General features: G+C 49.3%; 1 protein-coding gene across 11 annotated transcripts in view; it reads right to left on the reverse strand.

Annotated features, from left to right (window-relative positions):
• LOC119433313 (uncharacterized) overlaps positions 1-17,370 on the reverse strand; it is a 233,416-nt gene that overhangs the window by 12,583 nt on the left and 203,463 nt on the right. The window contains exon 1 of one of the 11 annotated variants that reach the window (XM_037700461.2): positions 4,808-5,122. The exons of the other annotated variants lie outside the window; for them this stretch is intronic. The gene's annotated coding sequence lies outside the window, so the exon portion shown is untranslated. Of the gene's footprint in view, positions 1-4,807; positions 5,123-17,370 lie in introns of those variants that run through there. 11 annotated transcript variants of the gene reach the window in all.

The raw sequence follows: 17,370 nt of genomic DNA on the forward strand, positions 1-17,370 counted from the left end.
TTTCTGAACAAAGAACAAAATTTCGCCCAGTTCCTTTCAGAGCGCTCAAGTTTCTCATGGATACAGGAGTTCAGTGACAAGATGATCGGCGTCAGTCAAGCGAGCATAAGTATATCTCATCGGAACCACGACGGAACGTTCGAAAAGTTACTCCATTGACAACACAAGATGACATAACCAAACGGATCTACAATAAGCAATCGAAACACTTTTGTTCTTTCATTCGGCAGATAAATTCTGAGATTTTGAACATAAAGGGTTAAATGAGCTAACAGATCCCCTTTCTGAATACAGTACGCGGCGCAGAGACACGTTGTGTTACGATTGTATTGATTAAACTAAGCTATCTGCAGCATAAGTTGCTCTTAAGTTGTTATTAGGCATCGTTCTTGGTTGACCCATGCTTAAACTTACGACTGATATTGAATATTTCGTAAGTTCGCGCAATAATACGAATATCAAACGAACCTCCACGATTTTGTCGCCCGCACGTTAGCAAGTTGGCCATCCCGGCTAACTGGGCAACGTACACATTAGAAAAGCATCTGGATTGGCAAGCCATACATCAAGGCAAGGTGGGATGAGCTGTAATTATTTCCCTATGCAAGAAGCATCAAATGCGATCGCTTTAGACACGCGAATTCGCCAGATGGCGGCAGCACCACACACTGAATGCGCCGGCGAACAAGTAGTAGTGGTTTATTAAGGAAAATGACGCCTATGCCAGCGAACAACGCCCGTGCAAGAGCATCTCGATTCGTCAACGCCGATTGCAAAACGGAAAAAAAAAGAAAGAATCAAACAAACGAAGTCGTCGGGAAACGAAGTGTGAAAACAACAAAAGAAGCGTCCCGCAGTTCAATGAACGTAAAACGCGATAAGTGATCCGTCTCTTTGAAGCCCCGAAAAGCACAACAGGACGAAAGTACACTGCGCAGTCCGACAGGCGAGAGCCGACGAATCGAGAGGGGAGAATAAGGCAACAGAAGGGAGGAGGTGGAGGGGGGCAGATGTGAAAATGAGCGGACATTCCTGAAACATCGCGTGAGCACGCTCCCTCGCGATCGTCTCCGGACCCAAACGCGTACGTGCGTGCGTGTGAAAACGGCGTTCCGCTTTGCGTTCGACGGGATTCGCGCGTGTTTTGTAGCGAGCCGCGCGCAACGGCGACGCCGGAGCCGCAATTTTCGGCGCGGCGACCAAACGAGCGAGCAAGCGAGCGAACTGGTTCGCTCTGCTCGGCGAGTCGGAAACGATTTCGGCGGGGTGTCTGCACACACACACACGACACACAAGCAAAGGCCGCGCAGAAGCGAAGGACTTGCCTTTTTGACGCTGTCACTCGAACGTGGTTCCTGCCCAACGCTGCGCGGGGAATTCCAGAGCGGTTAAGTGTGAAGCGTGCCTATAAGGGTGAGGGTGCGAGGACGACGCAGCAGTCGGGACAGGAGGGGTGGGTTCGCGGGCTGGCCCCTAAACGGATGGCACCCCGCTGTGGTTTTGTTTGTGGTTAATATCGGGACTGCTAGCACAGGACGGCAGGCGTCACCGCGTTTCGTGTGGGCATGCTTGGCCCGTGCTGTCACCGCTGCCTTTACGTACGAAACAACAGCTGTCAAACAAAGAAAGGGGGGAGGAGAAGTCATTGACCCGTCCCTCATTCGGAAGCCGCAGCCGGCTTTTGCGTCAACATTGAAATCGAAACAATGGAAACCTGACACGGACAAAAAGGCGCGAGGGCAATCGAACTTCTCAAAACGTAATGCTGATCCCGACTTCTGCACCCAAATCCAGGTCATCGCCATCATATATTTCTATAAATAACGCGCAATTAACAAGCCTGCTAAAGGCTCACTTATCAGATTATTATAGCGATGCTCAGCTATGAGTCGGCAATATATGCTCCCCCATCAAAACAAATCAAGGATATGACCTATTTACGCTCGCTTAATGAGCGCTATCGTTGGGTAAGTCTTTCCAGCATTTCAGGCGCGAATACAAGGCAGCAACACGCTAAATCAAAACCGCATGGACATGCACCAGTACAAAGCGATGTTCAACAGGATTGTACCAACGACAAACATGACTTTGTCCACCACACTTCACCACATTTTCTTTAAATAGGATTCAAGGGACAAGTGAAAATAAACGACGTTCCCACTCTGACTAAGGGACGTACTATAGACAAAATAACGTCTCTTCAGAACGATCTCTTTCGACAGTATCAATGATGACAAAACTATATTCCACCATCAATTAGCTGCTAGGGTTACTATAGACGCCAGTTCACAGTTTAGTCGAGGATCTTGAAACAGGCGACTATACGCTTGGGAAATACGACGCGGTTCCCACGTGCTACCGTCGCCGACACTTATGCGTTGACTCGAGCGCACAGAGTTCGTAAACAGTTGCTTCACAACAAAAACAGCACTCACCTTGGCATGAGCTCAAGCGCGGAGCGGTTTCACACCACACCAGCGGTCTGAAACGCGCCGCCGAGTGTCATGAGCCAAGGATGTTCGAACGAGTGGATGCAAGTGCAACGAAAGTGAATGGCCGGGGGGCAGGAGGGCGCTATGGTAGGCAGCGCGCCAAGCGGATGATACCCCGCCGCGGTCCTCTGTTCGGCGATATCAAGAGCGGCGTCCCAGCCCAGGCAGGGCGTTAGCACCGTTGCTACTGTTTTTGGATGACACGTCGGGCGGTGTCACCGACACGACACGAAACGGTGCCAAGCGTGGGGGCGTCCGAAGCTGGCAGCTTTTAGCAACTCAAAACGAAACAATGGGCAATTCGACAAAGCGAAAAAAGCGTGAAAGCACCCGGCTACGCGCGAACGACGCTGGCGATCTGTTCTGTGTTACCAACCGCAAGTCTAGCAGTAACGGACAGTCAGCAATGAAATGACACTAAGCGAATGTGGAATGTAAATGTCACTTTTGTAACGCGAGTCACCTTAAAGCGTTTGGGCCAAGGTGTAATGACATGGATGTCATCTAAGAAAATTAGTCTTAGGAAAGCTCGTACGGCAAGGGAATAACGAAGTATAACTAACTGCACGGGTATCATGCGACTTGGCGACGCAAAATTCATGCAAAGGTCATAAATGTGAATCCGTAGACACCGCCTAGGCTTATTCCAGGCTGCCTGAGGAAAGACTAGACACTACTCAAGCTAATTAAGCTAGATAAGAAAAAAAATTCGATTATCAGTCAATCATAGATGACTACTCAGTCGCCTGCTTACCAGAACATCCTTGACTATATGCAGTTAAAAACACTGTACACTCTGCAGTCCATCGCTCAGGAAGCTAGCAATAGCGGTCAATTGCACTCAATTTTATCTCACTTGACTACTCAACGTTATCAAACCATGCCAGCCGGGCTGCCATAATTCTGAGAACTATCAAGAACCTTATACAGGGGCCAAAACGATCGCGGCAACCTCATGTGTGGGTTGGCAGTTAAGACCACATCAAACAGCTGATGCGCGCAGTTGGCCACCATTTCCCACGCCCTCCCGAAGTGAACCGCAGAGAGGCTACGGCTCCGTTATCTCTCCAATCAGTTAAGTGCGCGGTGGTTAGTAGCACGCAAACGTTTCGGAGCAAAGTAACAACCCTAAACACCTGTCGATCGCCAGCAAGGGAGGGGAAAAAAAAAAAGGCCCCTAACCACATAGATGGAACTCAGGCACGCGAAAGCCAGGACTTGGCGTAAGAGGAAGGAAGGCGACGCGCGCCCATTGGTGGTGACCATGACAGAAGCTCATGCTAATGCGAGCCGCCGTGAGAGAAAAAAACAAAGATCAAGGTCTTCTTCGCGCAAGCACCTGAGGGAAGGAAATATTCGTCTCCCCACTGTTCCGGCGCACGCTTTTTCGATTACGCGGCGACGTTAATGGAGGCCCCAAGTCGAGCTGGGTGCTGACAGTCCCTTGACGTTTACGTGTGGTTGCGGGCTAACGAAACTTAACGTAGTCGAACGAGGCCGTCGGTGGGTTTGTAAACAGCGTGTGGCTGAGCGAAGAGATGTTGCAATGTACAGGCGTGGAAGTATAGCGCAGTAGAAATACTACTATACTCTATTGAAAATGAATTTTTAGAGTCTATAGATCGTCTACAGAAACACTACGCCACATGATCGAGACACGATCGGCGCTCATTCTTCGCGACAGATCGAGGTATCGCTGCTCTAAACCTGACATGGAGACACGCAGCGTCTGCTGTTCATAGTTCTGCGGACACGCGTTTGTCGGGGCGTTTGTATCGACAGACTGAGTTCATGGGATCAACGAGTCAAAACTACAGATAGTACGAAAACACGAGAGAAAAGTGTACGGACCTCAAGATCGTCGCATAGGAAGAAAGAACGAAATAACTTATTTATGTGTAATTCAGAAGCGCAAACTGATATTGACGAACGCAATGGAAAGTTTGCATTGCCTAATTTTTGACTGCAATCCACAATTTCAGGTTACATGCACAGGCGGAGACGAAAATTGGCTTTATCACAGAATCCCTGGTCCGTATATATTTGCTCAGGCCACTACGTATGAGGGACGTCAGAAGACTATAGTTCTCGGGAATAACTGTTACAGCGCAGTACCCCAATGCACTATGTGTGTGCGTTCTTTTTTTCTTTCTGTTTTGCATTACTCCTCGAGTTATAACGCGGCCTCCATGCTGCGTTCCCCGTGAGCTCGTCTTCAGCGCAGCAGAACGCCAGCCGCTTGGCAACAACGCCGAGTTTCTCTCGGGAGCCTGCAAAGGCGCTATATACAGAAGAAAGACGCAGAACTAACTCACAAAGCCGTCGCTGGCCTCTTCAAGCCCGATAGAGACTCTGGGGCTGAAACCACCACCATGACCGCGAGCCACCGCTGTTCATGTTGTCTTCCGGCCCGGCTCCGGGCCGGGCCCGGCCCATTGTCTGGACTCGAGTGCCGTGCCTGTCGTGGACGGCCGCTGATTCCGGCGTGCTCGCAAGGGGAGGAGGACCCGAGGGCCGGAGTGGACGAGGAGGCGTCGGTGCCCGTCCTTCGTTCCGAAGCATTGTTCCGTGGCCGCCGATGGCCGCGTCTTTGTCTTCCTCTTCTTTCCCCAATATAGCCGTGTATCGCGCCCAGCAGATGGCCAACGCGAAACAGTTTATGTTTGCTTCGCAGCCCACTTCGTCTGCAGGACGCCACACGCCCATTTCTGGCCCGTTCCTTTCCGTCCCGTCACCGCATCTTCAGTTCGCGCAGAAGTTTGCGCCGTTATATGGTTCGGATGGCAGTTGCAGGCCACTCGACAATGGCCCGGTCAGCTGACCCGCCTGTCAGCTCCCGTCTGGTGAGTGAACGGGACGCGTTTATTCTCGCTTGACGAAACAAAAAATAAAAAGGCACAGCCTCAACCCTTGCGATAAGAAAATTTGATTGATTGATTGATTGATTGATTGATTGATTTTGACGACCTAATGCAGCATACAATATATGAGATAAAGCATTACGAGAGGCTATGGATTAATTTTGACAACCTAAATTTGTTTACCGTACAGTCATGGTCGTATCTAACACGAGCAAGCCATTACGAGTCCTTTTCTTTCTTTTCTTTTTTCCCTACAAAGGGTGCTGATTTCTGGTTAGGGCGCCTTGACAGAGCCAGCTTAATGCGTCTTCCTTCAAAATAATTCCGCCGCTACTGGGATCGCAAGGCTGTTCGCGGCAGAGGCTCAGTCTGCTGTACGCGAGAAAGCAGTCACGATATAGCATGGAGTCGCCACAGTATAGGTGATCAGATATGAGTAAGTGTACACGGTGGTGGCAGATCGTCTCTCGCTCGCTGGTTGCTGTACCAACAAGAGATACGACATTGGTTCGCGAGCGGCAGTAGTTGACCAAGCAATCGTATAATCTGTCGTTTGCTAGTGGGTCTTGGAACGCACCCAGTATAATTACACAGAGTGATCAGAAGACGGCGCTCTAGTTCTGCGCGGCCTTTTAACTTGTCGCGACAAAGGCACACTGCAGGGCCTATATCCAGAAAGTATATAAGTTCACCTACCAAAAACTAATGCTTAGTCGCTGCGTTCGAAATTCCGGGAACGCGCTTGAGAACAGTGGCAATTTACAGAAGTCAATTCAAGACCGTCAAATTGTATGGATGGTCGCACCCATTGAAATTATATATACCATGCACAACGTTCTATAGAGCGGCCCGTTCTTTGTGAAGCTAGTTATGAAATTCCTCAAGCGTAATGAATGCGATCAGAAACTTCGATAACAAACTTCGTTAACCTAATGGAAAGCGCTAAGAGTAACGCAGCGCAAAGATGAGTGGCTAAGTAGCCTAACGATTCCTATTTTTATGACAAGAAGGCAAGCGAACGATAATCTGACTAATTATGACTTCGTGCACGCGGCTAACAGAAAAATGTAGTGGTCAACGACTCCCAAAGATAGCACAAAGTAATTTTAACCCACTGCAGCACAGTTTAGCAAGTCGATGACGTCACAGGCACCTACCCGAAGCTGTATTGACCACAAATGCAAAGGCAAGACCCTAATCGGAACTGCTTTTTAGCTCAACGATGCGACTTCCACAATTTTCGCCCTTGTGTATACGTAGCGGATTTGCCGTCACCCTTTCACACTTAACGTTTGCGGGGGGTCCTTTCTGGACACTAATTGTGCCATGTTAACGTTTTTTTTATAGCCAATCAAAGAGGCCCCAATAGCCTTGAGAGGTAGTCGGAACTGAGAATGTGACAAACTTGACAACATGGTGGAAGTTCACAGCGACTTGGAACACGAGAAATAACATCCAGGTGTTACGGAAGCCCAGCTTTTGAATGTTTACGCACCCACAGAATGATACGCGAGTCTATGCTTGTATGCATCCATTTTCGCTATACTTTCTGACATTCATTCCCAACGTTCGGTGTCCAGGGCTTCAGTATGTAAAGCATGTAAGCTGACGCCTACGACGAAACCAAATCGTAAAGCCTCCCTACCTGCTTCATGGCTTCCATGGTACGGAACGGTATCATATTGCATTTACATTCGGCTAGAGCGGAGCGGATGCAGCATCGGAACGGATGATATTAGTCGCGCAATTGGCGAAATCGAAACGTTTAGTGAATCAGATTGGCGAGCTGCGCGGATCGAATACCGGAAGAGACCCACAAAGCGCAGCGCAGCTGCGATTCTCACAAGCGTTGCCTAATAAACGGTTTCCTCGCAGACCTAGAGAGAGCGAGAAATTCGGCTAAGGGCATGCCGCTCTCAAGAGCGAGCTGTCGCATTTGATTATTAAGGTTCCTGCTTTCATCCTCCTGGAATGTTCTGGAACTCACACGTACGCAGAGGAAGAACGGAAGAAAATAAATAAAAGAGGGAGAAAAAGAAGGCAGCAGTAAGAATTGTACGGTTCCTCATAGTTTCACTGCACTTATTCAAGTTTTATTATCTTTTATTATTGGTTTACAAGCTCGTTGCGAACTGATTTTTCTTATTTTTGTATGTGCCCTGAACGATTGACAGGTTGAAAGGGCTAGGATTCTTGGGAAGGCATAAAGCATTAGTTCGAACTACGTGCCTGAGCGAGAAGAAAACAGAAGTGTGCAAAAATATCACATCACGCAAAGAGTAGGTAAAAGGCACGGATACATTTTGGGTGCTGAGGCGATATTAGAATCATAAGGAGCAGTCGAGACAGAGTATCAAGTATCATTTATTGTCCGGGAAAACTCAAGACCGGCTTTTCAACCTCGATGAAAATGCGGCTTTCGTGGACCCGAAAGTAGCGAGAAGAAAGCACGATCATGGCACGGTCAGCGATTATTAGGTAAAGCAAACTCTGTGGGGCCAGGTCGATCTTTACTGCCAAGCTGGCACGTTCTTTTCTTTTCTTTCTTTCTTTTTTTTAGCGAAGTCCGTGTCGCACCTCTTCGTCACAATCCCAGAGACAAAAAAAAAAAAAAAAAAAAAAATTCAAACGCCCAGCACAGCATGCGCCGCTGCAATGCAATCAGGTGTCCTAAGGTCACCAATCAGGTCCGGGACATCAACGACCTCTAGTCGCCGCTACAATAAGCCGATGTCGATAACATCAACGCGCCCCGGTTCCCATAAGGACTTTGGCAGCGGCCCAAACGCGAACCTACGCCAAACGCCGCATGGATGCAGAAGCATCTGCCGAGACTCGAATGATCAGGGACAAACGGACGAGGCAATCAGTCACTGCCATTCATCACTTCGTGCAGAGCGAAATGACGCCAAGTGTGTGCACAGCTGAAAGGGCGAAAAAGGCAGCGCATGTACGGCGTCACGCACGAAAAAAAAAAAAAAAGAAGAAGAAGAAGAGCAAACGAATAAGTAATAAGCTCGTTGTGCGCCCTGAGCTAATCACCGCGCTGCTCCCCGGTGCTGGTACATATACATTGGCGGTGGTAGTTTTTGCGAAGGACGAATCCTCCCCGCCCGCGCCTCGCAGCTTCGCGAAATGCGTGTCAAGCGCGCCTCGCCAAAATCGGTGTCAAGATCATTATGCGGTACACGAGAACGCATGCACGCAAAGACGAGATCACCTGGGAAACAGCCACCCCTCCTCCACATCCTCCCTTTCTCTTTACTTACGCCGGCCCAGCGCGTGGCACTCGATGTACACTCTCCGTGCAGTGCAGCCAATAGCTAGGAGCCTCATCAGCCAATCAGAGAAACGAACTCATTAATACACTGTAACCTTCCGCGACGTGGTGACCCGCGGCCGTGTTGTCGTCTGCTGGTGATGGTAGAGCAGACGACGTATACACACGTACATTGTTTTAAGTCCGCTAGGAACAGTGTTTTCCCATGATAAACAGATTTTTTTTTTTTTTTTTTTTTGGGGGGGGGGGGTGTTTGGGGGTGAGCATGAGAAACACATTTTCAAATGTCCGTGAGTGTAAGTTACACACTGCATGACCGACGTCGAATGACAGAACTGCATGTTCTTGCGCACCTCCGTCTATTTGTTGGTGATAGCAGACGACGTAACACACGTACTTTCGAAGTCCGCTGGGAAGAGTGCTGCTTGCATGACAGCTAGGAAATAAGCGTGACACTAAGCATGACAGCCAGGAACTAAGGAACTAAAACCGTGAAGAGGCACAATATCAAATGTCGAATGAGTGCCTGTGCTACCCTGTCTATGACGACCACCGAATGGACGGAACTAATGTTCTTGCGCACGTACCTCCGTCGTCATGGCACACCCAGGTATCTTCCCCTCCACTGCACGCATTCTGCACGTGGCAAGCACGCATCGCCCGAGAGCCGTGTCTGCGCGTTATCAATCGACGATTGTCGTCTCTCGCGGTTCTATGGACTCTAGAGGGATTTCTGGACGCTGTCCGATCGCACCCTTCTCGCTCACGGTGATTCCGCGTTCCGAGAGCGCGCGAGATCATATCGCGCTGCTGCGCGGCGAGACGCGATTGCCACGGTGGACTTCGCGGCAAGGCGCTGACGCGCGGCAACTTGCCGCTACCATACCCGGCCGACGCACGCACCGAGTCAGAACGAAACTACCGTTCACTGCAACAACTTCAGACGAAATCGCGGTCGCTATCTATGCGATCATGGATGGCCACTAGCAGTAGCGCACCCAGTATCTCTGCCAGGGGCGGGGTTGACAGCTTGTCAATACCATCTAAACAGCACTACTTTCGATTTCTTCACGGGAAATTAATTGTAAAAAAATGCGCTTTTTGCGAGTGTGCAGACGATTGCGCGTCATCTTAGTTGCAGCACTCAAATGCGTAAGGAAAGAAAAGGGGTTAAACCAAAGGGGGGGTTAAGTCGGCCTCAGGGGGGGGGGGGGTTCAACCCCCGAATCTCCCCCCCCCCCCCCCCCCCCCCCCCCGTCGTTGCGCCACTGGCCACTAGGCAGCTCTTTAGGCACGCGGCCGACGTGCGCATTGAGTCAAAACGACACTAAACGAAACCGCTGCGAAAGAAACCGCGGCAGCTATCGACGCGATGATGGGTGGCGACTATGAAATCCCGCGGCCAACGCGATGGGAACCACATTTTCAACTGTCCGTGAGTGCTAAGATACACACTGTGTGACCGACGTCGAATGACAGAACTGCATGTTCTTGCGCACTCCGTCTATTTGTTGGTGATAGCAGACGACGTAACACACGTACTTTCGAAGTCCGCTGGGAAGAGTGTTGCTTGCATGACAGCCAGGAACTAAGCGTGACACTAAGCATGACAGCCAGGAACTAAGGAACTAAAACGTGAAGAGCACAATATCAAATGTCGATGAGTGCTGTGCTACCCTGTCTACGACGACACCGAATGACGGAACTACATGTTCTTGCGCACGTACGTCTGTCACGGCACACCCAGTAGCTTCCCCTCCACTGCACGCATTCTGCACGTGGCAAGCACGCATCGCCCGAGAGCCGTGTCTGCACCTCACGAATCTTCATGCATATGAAGGGCGTGCGTGTAGTACATGCTTCGTCGTTAAGAGACGATACGATCGGCGGCTGCGTCTGGCTAGCTGCCTCAAAAAAACAATCAACCTCGACTTACATAGTGCGGCGTGAAACGCGATAGCTCAATTGCTCGGTCGAACGCCGCGGGGGATGATGATTTCTGACGAACATGGAGGGGGAGACGATACCTGATACACGCGTAATCACGGGGACCACGTGTTTACGTAACGACCGGGGAGCGTGATCGTTCTAAAGGGTCTACGAAGTGTGTACGGGTGATCGGCTTCGCGTACGCGAGACCTTCCCCTAAGACAGACGTGGGCGGGATCGTTTTCGAAAGCGTAAACATGGTGCAGCTTCAGATACATACTCGCCCTTGAAGAGGAGGCACTATCGATCTATTACATACACGCTCGGGTCGCAGCGAAGATAATCGCCGACGCGGCGCTTAGACATGCTGTTGAATGCAAGAATGGTTTAGTGTTCCCGCGAAAGCAGGGTAAAAGTGCTCGCAACGTGCAGACTCCGTCAAAAGTTTCTAGGCTACTTGAGTGACCGGATCTGTTACTGGGCTCTGCCGCGTAGCGCGTCAGGCACAACACGAGAGGAACGCTTCCATTTCAATCGAAGGGGCTTTGCGGGTGAAGAAAGCTTTACAGGGGTTCTATAGCAGGCGTGCCTATGACCGGTATCGATGGTCCACGACCTTCACGAAGCACAGCCGCCAAAGGAAATGTCGCGGCATAAAAAACGCGTCAGGTTCGCTGCTATATAGCTATACCGTGTAGCTTAACACGGGGAATTCAATGAACAAACGCAGGATGAAGTTCACAAGATGCGTAACTTATACTACACATGCGGTAACACAGTAACGATGCTTACGTTCTGTCAATCGCGTGGACTAGATTAGTTCGCGCAGCCATCTTTACGCTTGCGAAAGTGCTTTGAGGCATTCCTTCCCCATATGCGTCCGAGCACGAGCAGTGATGCAAAGCGCGAGGCCATGAACTACATATTTTACAGACAGGGCGAAAGGAAAAAGTTGAATTGAAACAGTCGGTCCGCACGCAATATTCCGATTCAACGCTTCTTCCTCTCTAACCCGGTCGTGTATCCGAGGGCGAAGAAAAGAAATAGCCATATAAAACGCTTCTGCGCGCCTAGTAAAATAATAATATATCCTCCTGAGACCCGAATACAGCGATGGGATATAATCGCTCGGTTTTTATTGTCTACTGTTATATGTTACAAACGTAAAACAAAACAAAACAAAAATTTAAAATTTACCTACCACGGTTAGACGCCAAAAGCTGCGTCGCCATGTACGAAAAAACTATCTCCTCATGTTTGCTATGGTAAAAACTGCATTTCATTCACTAAACGTAGAGATGAAGATGGAACTACGTGCAGTACATTGTCAAGTTGCCGCCGTGTTCTGCATTTTCACGCAATCTCAGTGATTTCGAAACACACTTCAAGGTTGCTTTCCGCCGGCTGGGACGACACAGAGTCTACATCAATTGAGTGTCAAATTTCTCGAAAGCGAATCCCAAGAATCAGAGTAAACCACTTCATTATAGTTACACACGCACCGTACTTCCTACCCAAAATGAATATTTTGCGCAATCACTTCCGAGTGAACTTCAAAAAAAAAAAAAAAAAGCTGAAGGCAATGTGCATATTGTACAAGGAGTATTCAGAGGATATAGATAAAAATAAACGTTGGCCTGCATTTCCTCTTCTAGTAATCAGCCTCCTACCGCGGAATTAACGAAACCGTAGTCTCGTAAGAATAACCGTAAGAATAACTTAGCCACATAAACTGATCCCGTGTTGCTCTTTAGAGCCTCTCGAGGTTGCCAGGATAGGATGGCGACGAGGCGTTAGTGAGAGTTACGGAACGCGCACGAGCAACAACACACCTCGATACGATGCGGACAGTCGTCTCATTCACAACTATACATAGCTCTTCGCGATAACAAGCGAACACGTACACGCACACAGCAATACGTACGCGAGCGAGGAAGTGTCAGCACGCGTCGATGGGCGGGCGTGCTTAGCCGTACGTGCGTGCTTGTCCTGGATGCCCAGGCAGCCGAAGAAGGGAGTTCAAGGATGGCGGACCTCCCGTTGTCGACGCGAGGACGTCTTCGCTGCTGTCGCGCGAGTTGTTAAACAACGCGGTGTCAAAGGGGGTGTGCGTACAGGCACGTATCGGCGGCGTGAGGCGGGCGCGTGTTTGCATATCGATGCGAAGGCTGTTGGCTGGTTGGGACAGTAAAACGCGTTAAGAGAGTCGTTAGAGGGACGCAAAGGAGCGACCTTACATGAGTTTGAATTGGCATAGTAAAGTATGATGTATTGTGGCAGCGCAGTTCCATACAAGGACGTAGCACAGTGAACAAAAACGAGCGCTGCTGTTTGCTAGTGAAGTGTGTTTTTCGAACCTAATTTCGGGGAGACGTTAATTATTACCGGAGAAAATGAAGGACGTACTTCAATAGTTAATTTAGTTGTAGCGTAGTAGCCTAGTACCGTAAGATCCCGAGAGATAGCCTACCTAAAATGGAGAGAAAATCTAGTTAAAATTTGAGGTGTGCAGTAAGAAGGTGTGCAGGTGGGTTTAGCTTTCGTGGGTGGCCGGGGCAGTCGTAGTTTTACATGCTTGCTTTTCTTGATTGCCTGCGCGACAGCAACCAAACCTCAGTGTTGTTCCTGGGCACATTAAATAAATAATAATTATTATTATTTACTTAACGACTCTCCGAAGTGTATTACATAAGGGGTATTAGATTTATTTGTTCTGTTTATGCGGCACCCGAGCACCAGTGAGTCGGTGTGACGGCACAGATAGCAAAGTCTCAAGGCCAAGGATATCAAGCAAAAGTTGCCGAAACTTGCGGTTGCCGGAATTAACATCAGAAATGCGTTCCCCCTGGTTGCACGACTGTGCGCGTTTTCACAAAATGACAAATGCACGTTCGGAGATGGGCGGGCCTCGCGTCACAGATGTATGCCTTCATAAATGCGGCACGCCGGAATACTGTTATTTTACAAGTAACAATTACAACGATGCACATCAAAGATGTACCACGTGTACATATAAATGATGTACGCAAAGATTAGGTTATGTATAACTTAGAGGTATATATCGAAGGCGATTTCTTACGGCCGCTTCTAATTTGACTGCAGAATATGCAGTAAGGGATACAGAAATGTCCACCTTTGCGCCGGCCGCATTTCGACGGGGGCCAAATTCACAAACGCCCATGCACCGTGCATGTCAAAGCACGCCATGGTGGTCAAAATTTATTCGGAGTCCCCCAATACGGCGAGCCTCATAATCATGTCGTGGTTTTGGCACGCAATACGCCAGAATTCAGAAATGTCAACCTTATACTAAAGCCAGGGCTTAACATTCTACGATTGAAAAACCTGAAACGGGGTGGACGACATTAACTAAGGCAAATACAAACACGGACACACGGCGGGCGACCTAGGCCGGTGTCTTGTAATACTGACGCGAGAGGTGTCTAAACATCATGCATTAGGGGGAAAAAATAAACGAACGAAAGAAAGAGGCCGGTGTCTTGGAGGAATCAAGGACAGAGACAGAACGATGCGTATACTTTGCACAATCATTAGGTGCCAGAAGGTCCGATTACATGACCGCGACCTACTTTAATACGAAAAAAAAAAAAAGAACGATCATCAACGTCGTCTTTGTGGCTCTCACCATAGTCATCCCAATCCTGATCGTTACACTGCAGCCACTTTCTCCTCTGCAGGCACAGGTCTCGATGTCAGCTGTCTAATCATTATCTGCGGAACAGTGACGGCCTATAAGCCGTCACAGCGCGGCTGACCGCCCGCAGGAGTCAAAGCCCCTGGCTGGCTCATTTAAAGTGCGCTCACGGCCGCGTGTACACCGTCCTATCGTCGCTTCTCTAAACGCCAGAACATTTTCACTTTTTCCCGTAACGGTCCTTGCAACAGTTTCGCCGTTGGCGCATGCATGAGGCGACCTTAATTGTGCCGAACTTCGACTGCATGCGCGTACTTTGCCAGTGAATAGCGGAGGTCTTATGTGCGTGGCGTCGACCGCTATTTTTCTCAGAAAGGAAGGAACAATAATAAGTTAAAAAAAGAAAGAAAGGGTCACCACCTTTCGCACGTGTATCGCCAATATGGGCGTCTAAGTGTCCGGGTTCGCGAGTTGAAACGGTTTAGCGACGAACGGGCGAACGGTTCGGGAAGTGACGGTCAATGCCACGGGTTACCCTTTTTTTTTATTTCTTTCGCTTAGTTCCTCGCGTACTAAGATAGTAGGAAGCACGAGCGTGAGCTCCAGATCGCCGCGGTTCCATCAAGAAAGGAGGTTTCGTAAAACAGAATAATACCGAACCGTTTCTTAAGAATCCAGGAACCATCCCAACGTGACGAAGGCCAACTAATCCCGACAGTCCGCTCACGGTGTTGTCATCGACAAATGCGCGTTGAGGTTACCTTACAATACAACTATTAGAGCGAAGTGCACTTTTTAAAGAGGACCTTGGATAGACGTGAACAGTGTACATTAGGCGACAGCCAGCGCCTAATGGCGTTTCTTTCATCGGCAAATGCAATATACCAGTCACTTTAGGTTTTAGTTTTAGGTCATACTAGGGGCTATTCTGTAAGCAGTCCTCTGCATTTCTTGGTATGTTCTAGAAAGTCCATATATGCGGTTTGCAACGAGGCGAGCCCGGCAGAACCAACGAAGGCAAATAAAAGGAACGAGACACAAATCCAAAAGCAAAAGGTTAGGGGCTACACCGAGCATAGAGGAATGCCTGATCAAGCAGAACGCCTGCGGAGATTCAAGCGCGACACAGCTCATGCTGATGTGAAACCACACAAGCCGGCGTAAGGGTCAGCAGTGGCGACGAAGAAAATCCGTAACGACTTCCCGATTCTGTAGGCGCCTCGCGGATTAGGCGGCACTAAAAATTCCGCGGCCAGCCAACCGCACGGGGCCACACACAAAGCGCGCGCACAGTGGCAAGCTCACTTTTAAAATCTAATTTACTTTACTATACATGGCCTATACGGACTTCAAGACAGCACGGACCTCTTTGATCTTGTCCTTTAGGCCATACAGTCTATCAACTATAAAGTGTACAAACAAAAGCCATTATATAAGAAGTCTAGCAGTCACTTAGACCTATTGCACATGGTCTACATATTCCCAGATGCAGCACTTTTAGACATAATTGGACATAATTTATATAGAAGGAAGGTCCAAGAGTAGGCGAGTGTACTCGCGAACTCCTAAACAATTAAACATATAGGAACGAATAAACTGCAACAAAAGACCATATGCGAACAAGTCTATATAAGTATTAGTTGACGAAAAGGTACAAGGACATAAATGTATGTACGAACTGCATATAATCAATCTACACGCTTCACAGGAAAGCGTTTAGAGAGTTTCTGTTGGACTGAACGAGTTTCTCGCGAAGGAAAGTGTTAGCAGTCATCCCGCTGCCAAATGACGCGGTGCACGCGGTTAAAATCCGTAGAATAATTTTACACACGGGAACTATACCGAGCGACAGCACGCGCGAATCAGGCAATTCGCACGTACTGGAGCTGCAGGTGTACGCGCATCGATATCGCCACAAACACTCATTCCATTAAGTGCCGCCACCCGAGACTCCCCAGAATACTTACCACGTAGTGCACGACGCAAAATAAGGCCGCAGCCACCAAACGGATGCAGGGTCATTACTGCTAAGCACGTGGCAGTTTTTTTTTTTTTCTTTTTTTTTTTTGCGCGTGCCCCCAACATACCTCTTTTGAGGCTGCCGCACCGCGACACCCAGGGGAACGTTATTGATTTGTGTCACCTCTGCGCGTACATACAGCGTTATACGCTGATGACGCGAAAATATATTAACCGCGGCGTGCGTCACCGCTCCCCCCCCCCCCCCCCCCCCCGCCCCCAACGGCGGCGAATCGACAAAGTGCGTCGGTCGGCACGTTGAAAGGGTTCCGGCAAAGGATCATTCGTCGCCGGTCGGACGTTGTAAGCAAATCGGCTTATACGGGACGAAAAAAAAAAAAAGAAGTAAGCGAAACAGACAAATAGTGAAAAGAAACGAATAAAATGGCACGGGCGTGCCTTCTCGCGAGGCTTGCGAACATTACTGCGACACATACACGCGCTGGAAAAAAAAAAAAAAAAAAAAAAACGAGGTAAAAAGAAAGGAAACACACACTGAGCGGCGCACACACAATCCCGCAAAAGACGCAAGCGCTGCGACGTTTCGGCACCGCGGAAACGCCCGCGAACGCGCGGCCGCTGAACAGATACGACACCATAATGCATTCTAGCGCAATTAAGGACGTCGCCATATGCATATATACCTATACACGGTCGCGCAGTGTACGACGTCGCAAGCGGGAAATGGGCGGCATGCAGCGCGTTGCGCGCTTTGGTCGCGCCTATTGAGCGCTCGAAGCGCGGATCAATTGCACGGCCACGTGCCGCATCAGCCTCAGAGAAATGAGGAGAATAAAGGAAGCGGCAGTGGCCCCGTATACAAGGCCGCAACGGGTTGCTCATAATACGGCTCTTTCTGTATAGCTCATACAGGTGCACAGTAGAAGCACCATTACCACCTCTTCTCTCTCTCTCTCCCACCCCCTCCCCTCTTTTTTTTTTTTTATCTCTGTAGGTCACGAACACTAACAACCCCGGTGGTAATCAGTGCATGTACAGCGCTGCGAATTATGCTGCTCCAGCCGCTGAAACAGTCGCGTCGACGAATGACAGTGGAGGCGAGAACGACAACGTCCATCGCCTAACTATAACGCGACAAGCCCGGTTTCTCTGCCACTATTGATGCCGGTTATA

The sequence above is a fragment of the Dermacentor silvarum genome, chromosome 11 (genome assembly GCF_013339745.2).
Source record: "Dermacentor silvarum isolate Dsil-2018 chromosome 11, BIME_Dsil_1.4, whole genome shotgun sequence".
NCBI lineage: Eukaryota > Metazoa > Arthropoda > Arachnida > Ixodida > Ixodidae > Dermacentor > Dermacentor silvarum.